Source organism: Pleurodeles waltl, chromosome 8, assembly GCF_031143425.1.
Source record: "Pleurodeles waltl isolate 20211129_DDA chromosome 8, aPleWal1.hap1.20221129, whole genome shotgun sequence".
Lineage (NCBI taxonomy): Eukaryota > Metazoa > Chordata > Amphibia > Caudata > Salamandridae > Pleurodeles > Pleurodeles waltl.
The window spans coordinates 1,402,294,440-1,402,314,652 of NC_090447.1; the positions used below are offsets into that span (position 1 = coordinate 1,402,294,440).

At 46.1% G+C, this 20,213-nt stretch overlaps 1 protein-coding gene across 1 annotated transcript in view; it reads left to right on the forward strand.

Annotated features, from left to right (window-relative positions):
* Positions 1-20,213, forward strand: part of LOC138249601 (trifunctional purine biosynthetic protein adenosine-3-like) — a 249,449-nt gene that overhangs the window by 188,538 nt on the left and 40,698 nt on the right. The window lies entirely within an intron of this gene.

A 20,213-nucleotide genomic window follows, 5' to 3' on the forward strand; every position in this document is an offset into this window, starting at 1 on the left:
GGCCATTAATCTGCCTATTTCAACACTTCAATTCACATCCTGCTTAAAACACATTCCAGTAGGCAGATATGAAAGGCTAGGAGGTCGTTACATCCATGAGGTGTGGGAGCTACCCTTCTCGTACAGATGTCTCAGTGGCATGAAAGAGGTCTTTCTTAGCGGTAGTGAATGCAAGACTTCTGTCAGCCATTCGATGGTTTGTAAACAGCTGTCCTTGCACGGGGCGAGTAACGCTTCAGCACCGAACTTAGCTTGTTATCTGAAGGCAGTTCCAGTCCCCTTGGTTAGACCTACGTTCCAGATGCTCTCAAATGGCAGCTATGTTCTCCTCAATAGTGAAAACTGTTGGGGGATGCGAGCCAGAATAGTTTAAGTGGTTTCAGTCTCTAGGATTGTTACATGCTGCGGGAACGTACTTTTTCCTCCTACAAGACAGAGGGAAGTATCTGACATTTGACCCCATATCGCTACTTCAAATGTGAATTTTGACAAGTTGAGCAGACTCAAGGCTTTATTGTTTCAAAAACATGTGGCTCTCACATTTGCACGTGAGACCTTTGCGCTTCAGGCGGCAAGGTCATCAGCAGAGATACAGTCTTTTTAAAGTACTAACTTTCCGAGACACTTTGGTGAGCTCGTGGGACGAATATTTAATATCTCCAATACTATTGGAATTGCAAATTTCTTTAAGGCTGTTGGTTCTGGTTTTGTTCACACCTTCTCCTCTATATTTGGTTAAATACCATCAGCCATCTACTCAATATTCTCCAGTATTTTCAGGGGATTTCCGATAACTTTGACAATAATAGGTGGCATCTTGCTATTGCTACTTTTTCTATGTAATGGCTGTCCCGCCGCAACAAGAAGGATTGAAAGCGCTCCCACCAGCGCAGCTGTGTCGTGAACGCATGATGCAGTATTTTGGAGCATCACTCCTGGAGCAATTGGAGTGTGACTGGTCTCTGTCATTCAGACCGGTTTTGCATTGTGTGCAGCCTGTTTTGCGGTGCCTCTGGTGCTCGTTCGAACATGCTTGCTTTCATTGGACGCTGATTGGTTGATGTTCTCGCTGAGGGCTCATTACCAGACATGAGCGTTGAGGGTGCGTTTGCTACGGGAAGCTGCTTATGAGTTGCTCTTTGTAGAGGATGCAGCTCTAAACTCATTGTTGGGCACACCACTGAATACTGCTGCCCTGGCTGGAGCTCAGGCTTTGGAACACAAATGCTCCTTGATTTTCCTTGGCGATAAACGTTCTACTTTACCACCTGCCGAAGTGGAAGCTTTCCTGTCTTCAATTATCCCGGAATCGTTTGGCAATTTCCAAAATTACTCTGACTCTTAAAATTTGGCCCTTTTTACGCCACAGTTACCATTTTAAATTGTCCTTTTTACACTTGGTCAAGTCCCTTTTTAACTTGTCAATATTGACATTTTTATATGTGCCTTAGGTTAGATTTTAATAGCTTTATATATAATTAGGCCTTGAACCAGCAAGGGGAGGGTGTTGTATAGCCATTTTAGTTATAGCTTCATACACGCTATTTTAGTGAACTAGACCTGCCACTGTGCACTTTAACCTAGATATATTTTATTCAGCTTCATTTATTATTTTAACAATAGCCACATTTGCGGTCTTGTTATTTTTCTCTCTAGCTGTTCTTTGCCTAGGCCAGCACTGCATTCTTAAACAGACATTTCTTTCACTCTGTGCTTTCTCAAGGCTGCAGTAAGATATGTTGCCGGTAAACATTGGGATCCTTTGTTGGAACATCAGCTGTTTTATTATAATAACACTACTTTGACCCGTGTACGTTAAAGGGAGATTCCGGCCAGATGACCACGACTGTATGCTGATTGCTTTGCTGCAGCTGCTTATGGAGACTACAGGCCTCTTGCTCAGGTATGAGGGATGATGTCTTCCCAGGGGGAACCCGAAGGGCAGAATTAGAGCTTAACATGCTGTGCTCTAACATAGCCAAGGTAGAAACTATCTATACAAACCCTAGTGACAATATGGTAGCGTTATTCTTGCGTTTTACTCTCCTTGTCACTTTTTTAATCCTGTTGTGCTTCATTGTCCTAGTTATTGCAATACATGCTTTATTATCTAAGATGCAGTTACTTAAATACAACCTTATTGAACTTTATTCTGCCTCTGATTGTCCTTGCGTATGTGAGACCAATGTAACTGAGAGAAACGGATGAGATCTGAGTAACCACGATTCCCCGAGGAGTCATTCATGTCATGCGCCCGGTTGCCCAAATCATCCCTGCTCTTGGGTGGAGATGAGGCACTGCTAGTTAGCCAGAACAAACCCGGATTAAGTTGATGGGTGTCACCTGGAGCAGGTTCAGACTCAGTCCTCCGCTGAAATCCAGTAGTCTCATTACGATGAGAACCTATGCGACATGGCGGCGCCAAACATTTGGTCAGGCTCTAATTTCCTGAGTATCTCTGTCTCACTACATGCAGACACCTCAGTACTATATACGGAGACGTCTGTGGTATTGAGGATATTTCCTCCTCAGCTAAGTAGGGAGTACCTAAGTAACGCTGTAGGTTGTTCAAGCTTGAACTCTAAAAGGATAATCCCCATTTGGTGTACTTGTCTCTGAACAGAATATACCATTCATCATGGCGAACCCGCAATGGGTAGCAATTTTCAGTCAATATGCGACCATCCCTTACTGTGCATTTATTGGCAAAGGGCCTAATGGCCCAGGTGGGTCCTGTTACATTTTTTGTTGAGACTCATCCAGCCTATAGAACAGAAATATTTTATTCTTGGGTCACATTTCCAGCACATGAAGGGAACACAAATACATTTCACCACTATACACCTACAAACACATGGGCACAATATAGAGCATATGCATATCTAGAAATAGCTTTATCTTATCAAGAACATAATTGGCTTGATTGCGCCCTACAACATACAATCCTACACGTTAGGTTAGCTCCTCTAAGTAACGATGGTCCTACCTACCCTTTATTGGCCCCATATACACCGCTCCCTTGTACCAAGACGCTGGCCGGGCGTCATATTTATGGTATGCTGCTAGCTGGGTGAGGGAGGTGTAGGGGGAACAGGGGGCTTAGCATCAGAGGATGACGCTAGTATGGGCAGAGGCAAAAAAAAAGGCCTCTGCCCAGACTAGCGTCATTTTCTGACATTAGAACCCATGGACATGACTCCTGTCTCAGTTAAGAGAGGAGTCATGCCCCCTAGCCCAATGGCCATGTCCCCTGGGCATGGCCATTGGGCCAGTGCCATGTAGGGGGGCCCAGGTTAGGCCCCTCTATGGCACTTCGTAAAATAAAAATTAATACTCACCCATACCTATCTCTACTTACCTGGTGTGAGTGGGGGGTGGGTGAGGGTGTCCCTGAGGCCAGGGAAGGGTACCTGTGAGCTCTTTCCATAGTCTCTGACCATGGAAAAAGGCCCACAGGTCCCCTAACGCCTGCCATGACCCAGGTGTTAAATAATGGTGCTAAGCAAGCTTAGCACCATTATTTAAGGCCCCCATTCCCCGTGCTAGATTTTAGCACTGGGGGATAAATATGGCGCTAAGGCCATATCGTTGTTTTCTACCTTGCATCTCATTGATGCAAGGTAAGGTTTCACGTCCAGAAAATTATGTAAACTCCATAACATTGGCACTAGACATGTCTGGTGCCAAAGTATAAATATGGAGTTAGGTTTTTGCTGAATTAACGTAAAATAAATGACACTAATTCAGCGCAAACCGAGTATAAATATGGTCCTAACACTCTGCAGCTTGCTCTGTTGTGTTGGCCTGCTGCCTAGTACTGCCTGCAGTGAGGAAGGACTGAAGCTGCCCCACTACAACCTTTTTAACCCAAGGCCTCCAAGGGTTTGTAGGCTTGTCCCCTGTTGTCGAAGTCTCAGGGCTATCAAAGAATTCACCTGGCACTCTCCAGTGCTCTCCTCTTCCTCACAGGGCACACTGATGTTGGCAAGCTGGCAGGTGGAGGGTTTCAAGGGCAGGTGGTTGTGGATTTTATGGGTGATGTCCCCTCACCCAGCAGGGAGACTTGGTCCCCAGTCCTGGTCATTGGCAGAAGCATTGCAGAGCGTTCCCCTCCTCGTACAGCTTGTCTGGCTATATGGTAGATGACAATTTTTGGGTATCAAGCTGCCTTTCATATAGTTAATTTACAGAACCCAAATATGATTTAGGATCTGAGTCTTTGAAGTTTTATGTTGGGGTTCTTCTTCTTTTGCCTACTACTCCGCTCCCTCTCCCTCTTGAAAAGCACAGGCCATGGGAATGACTAGAATTCACACTTGGATGTCAACCACAGTGATATGGGCATCAAAGGGTTAGCCCATTGCCCCAGTCCTACTCTTTATGATTCTCTTATCAGACCCATCCCCTTCCAGCAATGTGTCCAGGCCCCTTCCTTGTGACCTCTCACTGAATCAATGAACACCCTTTGAAGTGTACAGGAGGAGCCTGGTCTTCCCCTCCCTAGTGTGTGTTGCAGCAATATACAAATCTGTCTGGGGGGATCACTCTACCTCCTCTCTCCATGTTTCATCATACCGGTCTGGGTTTCCCAGAATGAAACCCAGCGCTCTCCATGAACTGTACCATTCACAGGAAAACATACATTGAGAGCATGTGTACAATACACATGTACAGTACTGTATCATCCATATACTGCACCACTAATAGAGAAACATAAATCCAGCACATGCACTGCTTAAATTGTCAAGAAAATAAATAACTTCTTAAATATGAGCATCTACAACATTTTTGGCTTACAGCAGGAAAAACAGTTAAAACCCTATAGAATTATTTTTTTCTTTGGTAAACTCAGTGAGAGGCAATGCATTGGTGCAAGGCCTGAAGTACTATATTTTATTTTCTTGCACCCCTTAGCTGTCTGTGCTGTGTTAGAAAAATGCCTTTTCTTGAATAAGATTTTAAAAATGATAATTGTAATTGCATTTATGTATCGCTTACCACTCCTGAGGAGGCACTAAAGCGATGTACTGTGAGTAGTACGCTACACCGGAACCCAAGGTTAGTGGTTAATCCAATGGTTATTGGTCATTATTGTGATTAGTCATGTGCACTCCACAAAAATGACATTCACTTACTTGAGTTACTTGGTGATAGATTATATTTATGTCACTTAGATGTGATCGTTAGTACGGGCTCAACAGAATGGTTGGTTAAATAGACAGGCTGGCAGAGATTAAATAGTGTTAGGTTGCAGAGATATAGTTTAAAGAAGGAAAGGCTGTGAAATATGAAATAAGGTATCAGACAATTGTAGAATTACAATAAGAGAGATTAAGGCATAGGCATGAGACTGAGTGGCTATACTAAGAAATAGATGGCATGCGGAGCATGGAAGATCAGAAGAGGGCCACTCTGAAGACAGAAAGGAGAGGAATCAAGTGGGAGGAAGTCAAGGTCAATATTCCATGCAGGGGTTTTAGGAGTATAGAAGGGCTGTTATAAGCATTCTGCTCCAACACTCCAATGTTTGTCTTAATGTTTCTCCCTTTATAATTTAGAAAGTTCTACCCTCTGTGGGTGGAATATTCTATTCTAATAGCCTTACAGACCTTCTGCCTAGGGCTGTACCAGTTATTAAAGGCCCTCTCCCTTGTTATAGGCTCTCGCCTGCGACTCTAGTTCAGGGCCTTTAAAAATTGGTATAGCTCTCAGCATCAGGTTATAAGGCTACAGTACATACATACATAACTCAGTGGGCATCCCGTTTTGCTCTCCTTACATTTAAACAAATAATTACCAGGAATTGGAAAGCCAGGGCCTCTCCTTCTTTCAAATCCTTGCGTTGTGCCTTCACTGAGTGGACAGAGGCTGAAAATAAAGCCCTACACATCAAGGAATTTAGAAGCCTGGGCAGATACACCATAGCAGCAGCCTCGGATGCTGTTTTATAGAACCTGAGAGTACCCTCCACAGATGATAAACTTTCACCAAAGTCCCTTCTTCCCACACAGTTCATCTATAGAGCTCCCTTCTCCCCTGCTGCTTTTTTCACAGGTGGATCGCTCCTGCATCACCTATTCCTTTGTCCCTGGGACTATACACTATCCTACCCACTCCCTCAGATACTGCTTCCTCAGCCCATCAGGCTTAAATTTGAGTGAGGACACTTCCCCTCCCTTTCCTACTATTAATATTTTACCCCACCCCTTTGCAGTTTGTTAATCAGGAATTGCTACTAGTCAGAGACAGACAAATTTACAGTAAAATATTCACTGATGATCTCGGACTCTAATAATTGTGCTATGTTCTAATAGAGCCTAAGAGCCCGCAGTGGCAGACTAGACCGGCCATTAAAGACCCACTCCACTGTTAAAGGTCCGAGCCAAAGGGAGCAGGACTTTTTAATGGCCGGTATAGTCCAGCTAAGAAGGGCTATAAGGCTATTAGAACATTCCGCCACTAGAGGGCAGAATGTTCTAATAAATAAAACAAAGGCCTCATGGAGCCCGAGGGGGGTTGAAATCTCCCCCCCTCTATTGCTATTGCTGTGATCTAAGAACATTGGAATGTTGGGACTCCGGGCTTTTACTAGCCACTAAAAGCCCAGAGCACTTCATTGTCTTCAGTGGAGCTTCCAACATTCCAATGTTCTAATATAGCCTTAGAACCCGCTGTAGCGGGCTCTACCGGCTATTAAAGGCCCGCTACCCGCGTTAAATGCCTGAGCCGAAGGCGAGGGCATTTAACAAGGGAGAGGGACTTTACTAGCCGGTAGAACCCACTACGGCGGGTTCTAAGGCTATTAGAACATTCTGCCACACAGGGCAGAATGTTCTATTAAAAAAAAAAAAAAATTCACGGAGCCCGAGGGGATTTAAATCCCCTCGGGCTCCGTGAGGCTTTGTTCACAGCTGTTGCTGTGAACAAAGCGAACATTGGAATGTTGGAGCTGCGGGCTTTTACCGGCCAGTAAAAGCCCGCAGCACTCCATTGTTTTCAATGGAGCCTCCAGCATTCCAATGTTCTAATAAGACCTTGGATATATGATTGGAATCCCAAAAAGGAGTGTTAATTTCTTCCGTGTACTGGACTCAACCTCTGGAGGTATCTTTTTGATCCCACTTATCCAACTGCTGTTATAGTAACCAGACTCCTTATACTGTCACTAGTGCGTATTTTGTATAACGAGAATTAAAAATACCAATAACGTTTGTTTTGAAAACACATGCTAACTTAATAGGAGAATGCCCATACAGGAAATCAATGACAGGTTTCTAGCCTGATAATCCCAACTCAGTTAATCCTCCTTCTGAGTTTGATAAAACGGTAACCACTCAGTAGAGTAACACCAGTTGTTCAAATGCCTAGATGGAGTTCAGTTTGTACTGTTCACTAAAGTAATAATCAGCAGTATTCAGCAGCCCTGCCCAATACTAATAAAATTGCCCATTTTCACACCACCTCTGGCAAATACCAGTGTTTCTTGCGACTTAGGTACTCACATAATACATTGCAATATTATACCCATTTGGTCAACCGCAGCAGAATGAAGACAAGTCAATGTGTAGCAGGCTGGCCTGGCTTGTAGTGGGTACCAAGGGGTACTTACACCTTGCACCAGGTCCAGGTATCCCTTATTAGTGTAGAGGGGTGTCTAGCAGCTTAGGCTGATAGAAAAGGTAGCTTAGCAGAGCAGCTTAGGCTGAACTAGGAGACGAGTGAAGCTCCTACAGTACCACTAGTGTCATGCACAATATCATAAGAAAACACAATACACAGATATACTAAAAATAAAGGTACTTTATTTTTATGACAATATGCCAAAGTATCTCAGTGAGTACCCTCAGTATGAGGATGGCAAATATACACAAGATATATGCACACAATACCAAAATATGCAGTAATAGCAATAGAAAACAGTGCAAACAATGTATAGTCACAATAGAATGCAATGGGGGCACATAGGGAGAGGGGCAACACAAACCATATACTCTAGAAGTGGAATGCGAACCACGAATGGACCCCAAACCTATGTGACCTTGTAGAGGGTCGCTGGGACTGTAAGAAAACAGTGAGGGTTAGAAAAATAGCCCACCCCAAGACCCTGAAAAGTGGGTGCAAAGTGCACCTAAGTTCCCCAAAGAGCACAGAAGTCGTGATAGGGGAATTCTGCAAGGAAGACCAACACCAGCAATGCAACAACGATGGATTTCCTGACAAGAGTACCTGTGGAACAAGGGGACCAAGTCCAAGAGTCACGATCAAGTCGGGAGTGGGCAGATGCCCAGGAAATGCCAGCTGTGGGTGCAATGAAGCTGCCACCGGATGGTAGAAGCTGTGGATTCTGCAAGAACGACAAGGGCTAGAAACTTCCCCTTTGGAGGATGGATGTCTCACGTCGTGAAGAAGCTTGCAGAGGTGTTTCCGTGCAGAAAGACCGCAAACAAGCCTTGCTAGCTGCAAGGGTCGCAGTTAGGGTTTTTGGATGCTGCTGTGGCCCAGGAGGGACCAGGATGTCGCCAATTGCGTGAGGAGACAGAGGGGGCGTCCAGCAAGACAAAGAGCCCACTCAGAAGCAAGCAGCATCCGCAGAAGTGCCGGAACAGGCACTACAAAGTGGAGTGAACCGGAGCTCACCTGAAGTCACAAAGGAGGGTCCCACGACGCCAGAGGACAACTCAGGAGGTCGTGCACTGCAGGTTAGAGTGCTGGGGACCCAGGCTTGGCTGTGCACAAAGGAAATCCTGGAAGAGTGCACAGGAGCCGGAGCAGCTGCAAATCACGCGGTTCCCAACAATGCAGTCTAGCGTGGGGAGACAAGGACTTACCTCCACCAAACTTGGACTGAAGAGTCACTGGACTGTGGGAGTCACTTGGACAGAGTTGCTGAGTTCAAGGGACCTCACTCGTCGTGCTGAGAGGAGACCCAGAGGAACGGTGATGCAGTTCTTTGGTGCCTGTGGTTGCAGGGGGAAGATTCCGTCGACCCACGGGAGATTTCTTCGGAGCTTCTGGTGCAGAGAGGAGGCAGACTACCCCCACAGCATGCACCACCAGGAAAACAGTCGAGAAGGTGGCCGGATCAGTGTTACAAGGTCGCAGTAGTCATCTTTGCTACTTTGTTGCAGTTTTGCAGGCTTCCAGAGCAGTCAGCGGTCGATTCCTTGGCAGAAGGTGAAGAGAGAGATGCAGAGGAACTCTGATGAGCTCTTGCATTTGTTATCTAAAGAATTCCCCAAAGCAGAGACCCTAAATAGCCAGAAAAGGAGGTTTGGCTACTTAGGAGAGAGGATAGGCTAGCAACACCTGGAGGAGCCTATCGGAAGGAGTCTCTGACGTCACCTGCTGGCACTGGCCACTCAGAGCAGTCCTGTGTGCCAGCAGCACCTCTGTTTCCAAGATGGCAGAGGTCTGGAGCACACTGGAGGAGCTCTGGGCACCTCCCAGGGTAGGTGCAGGTCAGGGGAGTGGTCACTCCCCTTTCCTTTGTCCAGTTTTGCGCCAGAGCAGGGCTGGGGGATCCCTGAACCGGTGTAGATTGGCTTATGCAGAAATGGGCACCATCTGTGCCCATGAAAGCATTTCCAGAGGCTGGGGGAGGCTACTCCTCCCCAGCCCTAACACCTTTTTCCAAAGGGAAGTCCTTTGTTCTGCCTTCCTGGGCCAAGCCTGGCTGGACCCCAGGAGGGCAGAAACCTGTCTGAGGGGTTGGCAGCAGCAGCAGCTGCAGTGAAACCCCGGGAAAGGTAGTTTGGCAGTACCCGGGTCTGAGCTAGAGACTCGGGGGATCATGGAATTGTCTCTCCAATGCCAGAATGGCATTGGGGTGACAATTCCATGATCTTAGACATGTTACATGGCCATGTTCGGAGTTACCATTGTGACGCTATACATATGTGGTGACATATGTATAGTGCACACGTGTAATGGTGTCCCCGCACTCACAAAGTCCGGGGAATTTGCCCTGAACAATGTGGGGGCACCTTGGCTAGTGCCAGGGTTCCCACACACTAAGTAACTTAGCACCCAACCTTTACCAGGTAAAGATTAGACATATAGGTGACTTATAAGTTACTTAAGTGCAGTGGTAAATGGCTGTGAAATAACGTGGACGTTATTTCACTCAGGCTGCAAGGGCAGGCCTGTGTAAGAATTGTCAGAGCTCCCTATGGGTGGCAAAAGAAATGCTGCAGCCCATAGGAATCTCCTGGAACCCCAATACCCTGGGTACCTCAGTACCATATACTAGGGAATTATAAGGGTGTTCCAGTATGCCAATGTAAATTGGTGAAATTGGTCACTAGCTTGTTAGTGACAATTTGGAAAGAAATGAGAGAGCATAACCACTGAGGTTCTGGTTAGCAGAGCCTCAGTGAGACAGTTAGTCATAACACAGGTAACACATACAGGGCACACTTATGAGCTATGGGGCCCTGGCTGGCAGGGTCCCAGTGACACATACAACTAAAACAACATGTATACAGTGAAATATGGGGGTAACATGCCAGGCAAGATGGTACTTTCCTACACAACCCCTCCCCCCCAAACGAAGGACAATAAGACTAGCCATGACCTGATGAGTCTTCATTGTCTAAGTGGAAATATCTGGAGAGTCCATCTGCATTGGAGTGGGTACTCCCAGGTCTATGTTCCACTGTATAGTCCATTCCCTGTAGGGATATGGACCGCCTCAACAATTTAGGGTTTTCACCTTTCATTTGTTTTAGCCAAAGTAGAGGTTTGTGGTCTGTGTGAACAATGAAGTGAGTGCCAAACAGGTATGGCCTCAACTTCTTCAGTGCCCAAACCACAGCAAAGGCCTCCCTCTCTATGGCAGACCAACGCTTTTCTCTAGGGGTCAACCTCCTGCTGATAAAAGCAACAGGTTGATCCTGGCCCTCAGAATTAAGTTGTGATAAGACTGCCCCTACCCCTAATTCAGATGCATCAGTTTGGACAATGAATTTTTTGGAGTAACAGGGGCTTTTCAGGACAGGTGCAGAGCACATGGCCTGCTTCAGCTCCTCAAAAGCTTTCTGACAGTTTGCTGTCCATAATACCTTTTTAGGCATTTTCTTAGATGTGAGGTCATTAAGAGGGGCTGCAATGGAGCCATAGTTCTTTATGAACCTCCTGTAGTACCCAGTGAGGCCTAAAAAGGCTCTCACCTGAGTCTGAGTTGTAGGGGGAACCCAATCTATAATAGTTTGGTTTTTCCCGTGCAGTGGTGCAATCTGTTCTCCACCTAGAAGGTGTCCCAGATAAACCACTTCCCCCTGCCCTATCTGGCACTTTGAAGCCTTGATAGTGAGGCCTGCCTTTTGCAGGGCCTCCAAAACTTTCCACAGGTGGACCAGGTGATCATCCCAGGTGGAGCTAAAGACAGCTATATCATCTAGATATGCTGCACTAAAAGCCTCCAACCCTTGCAGGACTGTATTCACCAACCTCTGAAAAGTGGCAGGTGCATTTTTCAAACCAAAGGGCATTACTGTGAATTGGTAGTGCCCTCCAATGGTGGAAAATGCAGTTTTTGCGTTTGCATCCTCTGATAACTTGATCTGCCAATACCCTGCAGTCAAATCAAAGGTGCTTAGATACTTGGCAGATGCCAGTGTATCTATTAGCTCATCTGCCCTGGGTATAGGGTGAGCATCAGTTTTAGTTACTTGGTTAAGACCTCTGTAATCTACACAAAATCTAATTTCCTTCTTTCCATCTTTGGAATGAGATTTTGGTACGAGTACCACAGGAGAGGCCCATGGACTTTCAGAGTGCTCAACCACTCCCAGTTCAAGCATTTTCTGAACCTCTTGTTTTATGCAGTCCCTGACATGGTCAGGCTGCCTATAGATCTTACTTTTGACAGGCAAGCTGTCTCCAGTATCTATAGTGTGCTCACACCAAGAAGTGGTGCCTGGCACAGTAGAAAAGAGTTCAGAAAACTGACCCAGGAGATTTATGCAGTGGTCTTTCTGCTCAGCAGTAAGACAATCTGCCAGAACTACACCTTCCACTAGAGCATCTTGTTCTGTGGAAGAGAAGAGATCAGGGAGAGGGTCACTCTCTTCTTCCTGTCCTTCATCTGTTGCCATGAGCAGGGTGAGATCAGCCCTGTCATAGTAGGGTTTCAGGCGATTGACATGGAGCACCCTAAGGGGACTCCTGGCAGTGCCTAAGTCAACTAAGTAGGTGACTTCACCCTTTTTCTCAACAATAATGTGGGGTCCACTCCATTTGTCTTGGAGTGCTCTTGGGGCCACAGGCTCCAAGACCCACACTTTCTGCCCTGGTTGGTACTGAATCAGAACAGCCTTCTGGTCATGCTATTGCTTTTGGAGCTCTTGGCTGGCCTGAAGGTTTTTACTGGCCTTTTTCATGTACTCAGCCATCCTAGATCTTAGGCCAAGTACATAGTCCACTATGTCTTGTTTAGGAGCTTTTAAAGGTTGTTCCCAACCCTCCTTCACAAGTGTTAGAGGACCTCTTACAGAGTGTCCAAATAGGAGTTCAAAGGGGCTGAAGCCCACTCCTTTTTGGGGTACCTCCCTGTAAGCAAAAAGGAGGCAAGGTAACAGGACATCCCATCTCCTCCGGAGTTTTTCAGGGAGTCCCATTATCATTCCTTTGAGAGTTTTATTAAACCTCTCAACCAGTCCATTTGTTTGTGGATGATAGGGTGTGGTGAACTTGTATGTCACACCACATTCCTTCCACATGGCCTTTAAGTAAGCAGACATTAAATTGCTTCCCCTGTCTGATACCACCTCTTTTGGGAAGCCCACCCTGGAAAAGATTCCCAGGAGGGCTTTTGCCACTGCAGGAGCTGTAGTGGTCCTTAGAGGAATTGCTTCAGGATATCTGGTGGCATGGTCCACTACCACCAAGATAAACCTATTGCCTTAAGCAGTAGGAGGTTCAAGGGGGCCAACTATGTCAACCCCTACCCTTTCAAAGGGGACCCCAACCACAGGTAGTGGAATAAGGGGAGCCTTTGGCGTGCCACCTGTTTTGCCACTGGCTTGACAGGTTTCACAGGATTTACAAAATTCCTTTGTGTCCTCTGACATTCTAGGCCAATGAAACAAGGGGACAAGCCTGTCCCAAGTTTTCATTTGCCCTAAATGTCCAGCCAAGGGAATGTCGTGGGCTAGAGTTAGGAGGAACTCTCTGTATTGCTGAGGAATCACAAATCTCCTGGCAGCTCCAGGTTTTGGATCCCTTGCTTCAGTATACAAGCGGTTGTCCTCCCAGTAAACTCTGTGAGAGTCACTGACATCCCCATTTGCTTGTTTGACAGCTTGCTGTCTTAGACCCTCTAGTGAGGGACAGGTATGCTGTGCCACACTCAGCTCCTCCCTGGCAAGCCCCCCTTCACCCAAAAGCTCAGCAGTGTCTGCTTCCAGCTCCTCTGGTGTAGGTTCTGCACAGGGTGGAAATTCTTCTTCCTCAGAAGTAGAATCCACTGTAGAGGGAGGGATAGTAGGTAGTGTTTTACCTTTACTAACCCTAGCTTTAGGGAGCACTTGGTCCATTCTTCCAGGATCCAAGTCACCCTGTCCTTTTTGCTTTTTGGCCTGAGCCCTGGTTAAAGCAAAAATATGCCCTGGAATGCCCAGCATTGCTGCATGAGCCTCCAACTCCACTTCTGCCCAAGCTGATGTCTCTAAATCGTTCCCTAGTAGACCGTCTACAGGTAAATCTGAGGCAACCACAACTTTCTTTGGACCAGTAACCCCCCCCCCCCATTTGAGATTCACAACAGCCATGGGGTGGCTAAGAGTGTTGTTATGATCATCAGTCACTTGGTACTGGTGACCAAGTAGGTGTTGTTCAGGGTGGACCAGTTTCTCTATTACCATGGTAACACTGGCACCTGTGTCCCTGTAGGCCTGAACCTCAACACCATTTATTAGGGGAAGTTGCTTGTACTTATCCATATTAAGGGGACAAGCAACCAAGGTGGCCAAATCAATGGCCCCCTCAGAGACTAACAAGACCAACCCCAACTAAATTACCAAAAGTGAGCCCAGCTTCTCCCTTGGATTGGCTTTTAGTAGGTTTGCTCCCACCACCACTGCTATTACTAGGGGCACTAGGTGTAGCAGCAGGAGTTGTAGTGGTAGGAGGCTTGGTGCTTTTCTTTGGGCAACTGGGATCAGTTGTCCAATGGCCTTTTATTTTACATAAATAGCACCATGGTTTCTTTTCTTTGTTTTGATTTGAAAAGGATTTGGGCCCACCACCCCCACCAGAGTGTTTTTGTGGGCCTGATGAAGACTCATTTTTAGATTTGTCCCCACCCTTGTCAGAAGACTTACCATCCTTTTTCTTGCCATCCTTGTCACCCCCTGTATGAACTTTTCTGTTCACCCTTGTTCTGACCCATTTGTCTGCCTTCTTTCCCAATTCTTGGGGAGAGGTCAGATCAGAGTCTACCAGGTACTGGTCTAACAAATCAGACACACAATTATTAAGAATATGCTCTCTCAGGATTAAGTTATACAGGCTTTCATAGTCAGAAACTTTACTGCCATGTAACCACCCCTCCAAGGCCTTCACTGAATGGTCAACAAAGTCTACCCAGTCTTGTGAAGACTCCTTTTTGGTTTCTCTGAACTTGATCCTGTACTGTTCAGTGGTTAAGCCATAACCATCTAGGAGTGCATTCCTAAGAACTGTAAAATCATTGGCATCACTTTCCTTAACAATAAGGAGCTTATCCCTACCCTTTCCACTGAAAGATAGCCATAGGATAGCAGCCCACTGCCTTTGAGGGACCCCCTGTACATTACAGGCCCTCTCAAGTGCAGCAAACCACTTGTTAATGTCATCCCCCTCCTTGTAAGGGGGAACTATCTTGTGCAGATTCCTAGAATCATGCTCTTTTACAGGATTACTATCTGTAATACTGCTGCTGCCACCATGGGGTCCAAACCCCAACCTCTGTCTTTCTTTTTCTAAGTCAAATGCTTGTCTATCTAAATCCAGCTGTTGCTTCTTGAGCTTCAGCCTGGATTCTTCCACTCTCAATCTATTGAGCTCCCTTTCTAACACTCTGTCTTCAGGGAGGGTGGGTTGGGCATGCCTTGACACAGAAGAATGGTGAGAATGAACAGAGGGAGACCTGTCCCTAACAGATGGCACTCTAACAACCTGGCCTAAAGGGGTAACCTCTATACTATGATGAGAACTCACATTAGTACCAGCTATGCTAGGTGGCCTGCTAAGGGGCAGGGTGGGAAGGTCCCCTTCTAACCCTTTCACTGGGGGTGCCCCAGAACCAGAGTGGGAACCATCAGCTAATCTCTCACCAGAGGTGCCAACTAAGGTCTTATCCTGTTCAATGAGCATATTAACTAACAGTTCTCTTGAGGGATTCTTCCCTACCCCTAAACCTCTTTCAATGCAGAGACTCCTTGCTCCATTCCAGCTAAGGTGGTCATAAGCAAGTTTAGTCAGATCAACAGTTTGACCTGTACCAGACATTATAGAAAAGGTTTAAGGGACAGAAAAAGAAAGAACAAGTTTCAGAACTTTTTAAAGAACAGAAAAAAACTTTTAAAACTTTTTAAGAACTTTTTGAAAGTTTTAGAGGTACTTTTCAGCACTTAGCAAAAGAGTAAGAGAAGAAAAGCAAAACGTTTTGGTTAGGTGTACATACAGTGAACTTGTTTTGTATATTTTTCTCTTATGAAAAGTACAAAATGACAAAGTGGTAAGTAGTTGCAAATACTTATCCCACCACTGCACAACCAATGTAGGAGGCTGGCCTGGCTTGTAGTGGGTACCAAGGGGTACTTACACCTTGCACCAGGTATCCCTTATTAGTGTAGAGGGGTGTCTAGCAGCTTAGGCTGATAGAAAAGGTAGCTTAGCAGAGCAGCTTAGGCTGAACTAGGAGACGAGTGAAGCTCCTACAGTACCACTAGTGTCATATGCACAATATCATAAGAAAACACAATACACAGATATACTAAAAATAAAGGTACTTTATTTTTATGACAATATGCCAAAGTATCTCAGTGAGTACCCTCAGTATGAGGATAGCAAATATACACAAGATATATGTACACAATACCAAAATATGCAGTAATAGCAATAGAAAACAGTGCAAACAATGTATAGTCACAATAGAATGCAATGGGAGCACATAGGGAGAGGGGCAACACAAACCATATGCTCTAGAAGTGGAATGCGAACCACAAATGCACCCCAAACCTATGTGACCTTGTAGAGGGTCGCTGGGACTGTAAGAAAACAGTGAGGGTTAGAAAAATAGCCAACCCCAAGACCCTGAAAAGTGGGTGCAAAGTGCACCTAAGTTCCCCAAAGAGCACAGAAGTCGTGATAGGGGAATTCTGCAAGGAAGACCAACACCAGCAATGCAACAACAATGGATTTCCTGACGAGAGTACCTGTGGAACAAGGGGACCAAGTCCAAGAGTCACGATCAAGTCGGGAGGGGGCAGATGCCCAGGAAATGCCAGCTGTGGGTGCAAAGAAGCTGCCACCGGATGTTAGAAGCTGTGGATTCTGCAAGAACGACAAGGGCTAGAAACTTCCCCTTTGGAGGATGGATGTCTCACGTCGTGAAGAAGCTTGCAGAGGTGTTTCCGTGCAGAAAGACCGCAAACAAGCCTTGCTAGCTGCAAGGGTCGCGGTTAGGGTTTTTGGATGCTGCTGTGGCCCAGGAGGGACCAGGATGTCGCCAATTGCGTGAGGAGACAGAGGGGGCGTCCAGCAAGACAAAGAGCCCACTAAGAAGCAAGCAGCACCTGCAGAAGTGCCGGAACAGGCACTACGAAGTGGAGTGAACCGGAGCTCACCCGAAGTCACAAAGGAGGGTCCCACAACGCCGGAGGACAACTCAGGAGGTCGTGCACTGCAGTTTAGAGTGCCGGGGACCCAGGCTTGGCTGTGCACAAAGGAAATCCTGGAAGAGTGCACAGGAGCCGGAGCAGCTGCAAATCACGCGGTTCCCAACAATGCAGTCTAGCGTGGGGAGGCAAGGACTTACCTCCACCAAACTTGGACTGAAGAGTCACTGGACTGTGGGAGTCACTTGGACAGAGTTGCTGAGTTCAAGGGACCTCGCTCGTCGTGCTGAGAGGAGACCCAAAGGACCGGTGATGCAGTTCTTTGGTGCCTGTGGTTGCAGGGGGAAGATTCCGTCGACCCACGGGAGATTTCTTCGGAGCTTCTAGTGCAGAGAGGAGGCAGACTACCCCCACAGCATGCACCACCAGGAAAACAGTCGAGAAGGCGGCCGGATCAGCGTTACAAGGTCGCAGTAGTCATCTTTGCTACTTTGTTGCAGTTTTGCAGGCTTCCAGAGCAGTCAGCGGTCGATTCCTTGGCAGAAGGTGAAGAGAGAGATGCAGAGGAACTCTGATGAGCTCTTGCATTCGTTATCTAAAGAATTCCCCAAAGCAGAGACCCTAAATAGCCAGAAAAGGAGGTTTGGCTACTTAGGAGAGAGGATAGGCTAGCAACACCTGGAGGAGCCTATCAGAAGGAGTCTCTGACGTCACCTGCTGGCACTGGCCACTCAGAGCAGTCCAGTGTGCCAGCAGCACCTCTGTTTCCAAGATGGCAGAGGTCTGGAGCACACTGGAGGAGCTGTGGGCACCTCCCAGGGGAGGTGCAGGTCAGGGGAGTGGTCACTCCCCTTTCCTTTGTCCAGTTTCGTGCCAGAGCAGGGCTGGGGGATCCCTGAACCGGTGTAGACTGGCTTATGCAGAAATGGGCACCATCTGTGCCCATGAAAGCATTTCCAGAGGCTGGGGGAGGCTACTCCTCCCCAGCCCTAACACCTTTTTCCATTGGGAGAGGGTGTAACACCCTCTCTCTGAGGAAGTCCTTTGTTCTGCCTTCCTGGGCCAAGCCTGGCTGGACCCCAGGAGGGCAGAAACCTGTCTAAGGGGTTGGCAGCAGCAGCAGCTACAGTGAAACCCCGGGAAAGGTAGTTTGGCAGTACCCGGGTCTGAGCTAGAGCCAGAATGGCATTGGGGTGACAATTCCATGATCTTAGACATGTTACATGGCCATGTTCGGAGTTACCATTGTGACGCTATACATATGTCGTGACTTATATATAGTGCACGCGTGTAATGGTGTCCCCGCACTCACAAAGTCCGGGGAATTTGCTCTGAACAATGTGGGGGCACCTTGGCTAGTGCCAGGGTGCCCACACACTAAGTAATTTAGCACCCAACCTTTAACAGGTAAAGGTTAGACATATAGGTGACTTATAAGTTACTTAAGTGCAGTGGTAAATGGCTGTGAAATAACGTGGACGTTATTTCACTCAGGCTGCAAGGGCAGGCCTGTGTAAGAATTGTCAGAGCTCCCTATGGGTGGCAAAAGAAATGCTGCAGCCCATAGGGATCTTCTGGAACCCCAATACCCTGGGGTACCTCAGTACCATATACTAGGGAATTATAAGGGTGTTCCAGTATGTCAATGTAAATTAGTGAAATTGGTCACTAGCCTGTTAGTGACAATTTGGAAAGAAATGAGAGAGCATAACCACTGAGGTTCTGGATAGCAGAGCCTCAGTGAGACAGTTAGTCATAACACAGGTAACACATACAGGGCACACTTATGAGCACTGGGGCCCTGGCTGGCAGGGTCCCAGTGACACATACAACTAAAACAACATATATACAGTGAAATATGGGGGTAACATGCCAGGCAAGATGGTACTTTCCTACAAATGTTGACTGTAGTAATGCATGGCACATGCACACAATTAGTATATATTATCACGACTTATATGGTTTCATAAATTCCAATTGTCAGTAACTCCTGTAGATGATTTCAAGAATTTTACAGACTCTATGCTTATGGAGGCGTTCATTTTTTTTTCTCCTGAAAATGATGACATGATACAGGAATTTCAGTGCTTAGCAACTGTTTAAAATGTGCCAATTTAGAGCAAAATGTAATGGTGCAACAATTTCCAAGATTTGTATGGAACTGTGGAACAATGAGATGCAATTTAACATAGATACTTGGGCCCATATATATGCTTTTTTAGCGCGCATTTGCGTCATTTTTTGAAGCAGAAGTGGCGCAAACTTGCAAAGTTCAATTGTATTTTGTAACTTTGTGGCGTTTGTGCGTCAAAAAGCGGCGCAAATGTGGCGCTAAAAAAGTATAGATATGGGCCTTGGTTCGGGTGTCAAAACCCTTGACAATAATGTCTGACTTAATTCAGCCTATAAATTGACCAACCTAATAAACTGAATTCACGATATTACGGGGAAAAAAATTACATGAATTGTGCACACCCCTTATCAAACTATCCTTCAAAGTTAAGTTCCTCTGAGGAGCTTAAAGAATGCAAAAGGACAAGAGATTACTTTACCTGAACTGAATTGAATTGTACTAATTGCTTAAATCAAAGGAAGCCACCTCATTAAATAATGACCAGTATTTTACTAGTTAATGACAACTGAACAACGAAATGAAAGATGCATGCACTACATCTTTCACAATGCTATGGAGCCTTACTGAAGCAACAGTTACTCTAAAAGAGGGAACGATGGGTGTGTAATAGCTGTTTATACCACAGGATAACAAGCATTTGCAATGCAATAGGCCTCACATATTTCGAAGAAGTTAATTGTCATCTTTTGACAAGGAGCAAAAACATAAGAACACATGAGAAGAAATAGAGAAAGGACAACTCGGCAAAATAACAGAAAGTTAGCTTTAAAAAATAAAAACTTTTCAATTTTGTTTGTCCTGCTGGGCACGTTTTTGCCAGTCTTCTACAAGCCTTTTTTTTACAAGCCTTCTGTTTGCAGAGCACTAGAAGTTGAAAAGAACAGATAGTGCGCTGATCACGTCAGGGGCAGTGAACGGACACTAATTAAGTTGATAGTGCTTGATCTCTGCTCCACCCAGAGAAAGGAGGTTATGCCAAGCGTGCCTTGACAAATTAAGAGGCTGTAAAGAAGAGTGCCACTCAGATCAACAAATGATGAGCGACAGGTGGGCTCCAAGCCCTTTACTGAACACAGCAGAGCCTCGCAAGAGAGACGCGTGCACTCGCAGACTCGACCCTAAAAAAGGGAGGAAACATTTCTGTTTGTAAAAAACTTCTAACACAGATTGTATCAGATGTACTAGATATAGCAGGTCATAGGCATGATCAAATTAGGCACTGCAGCCATGTGGAAATTAATGTATATATATATAGAGAG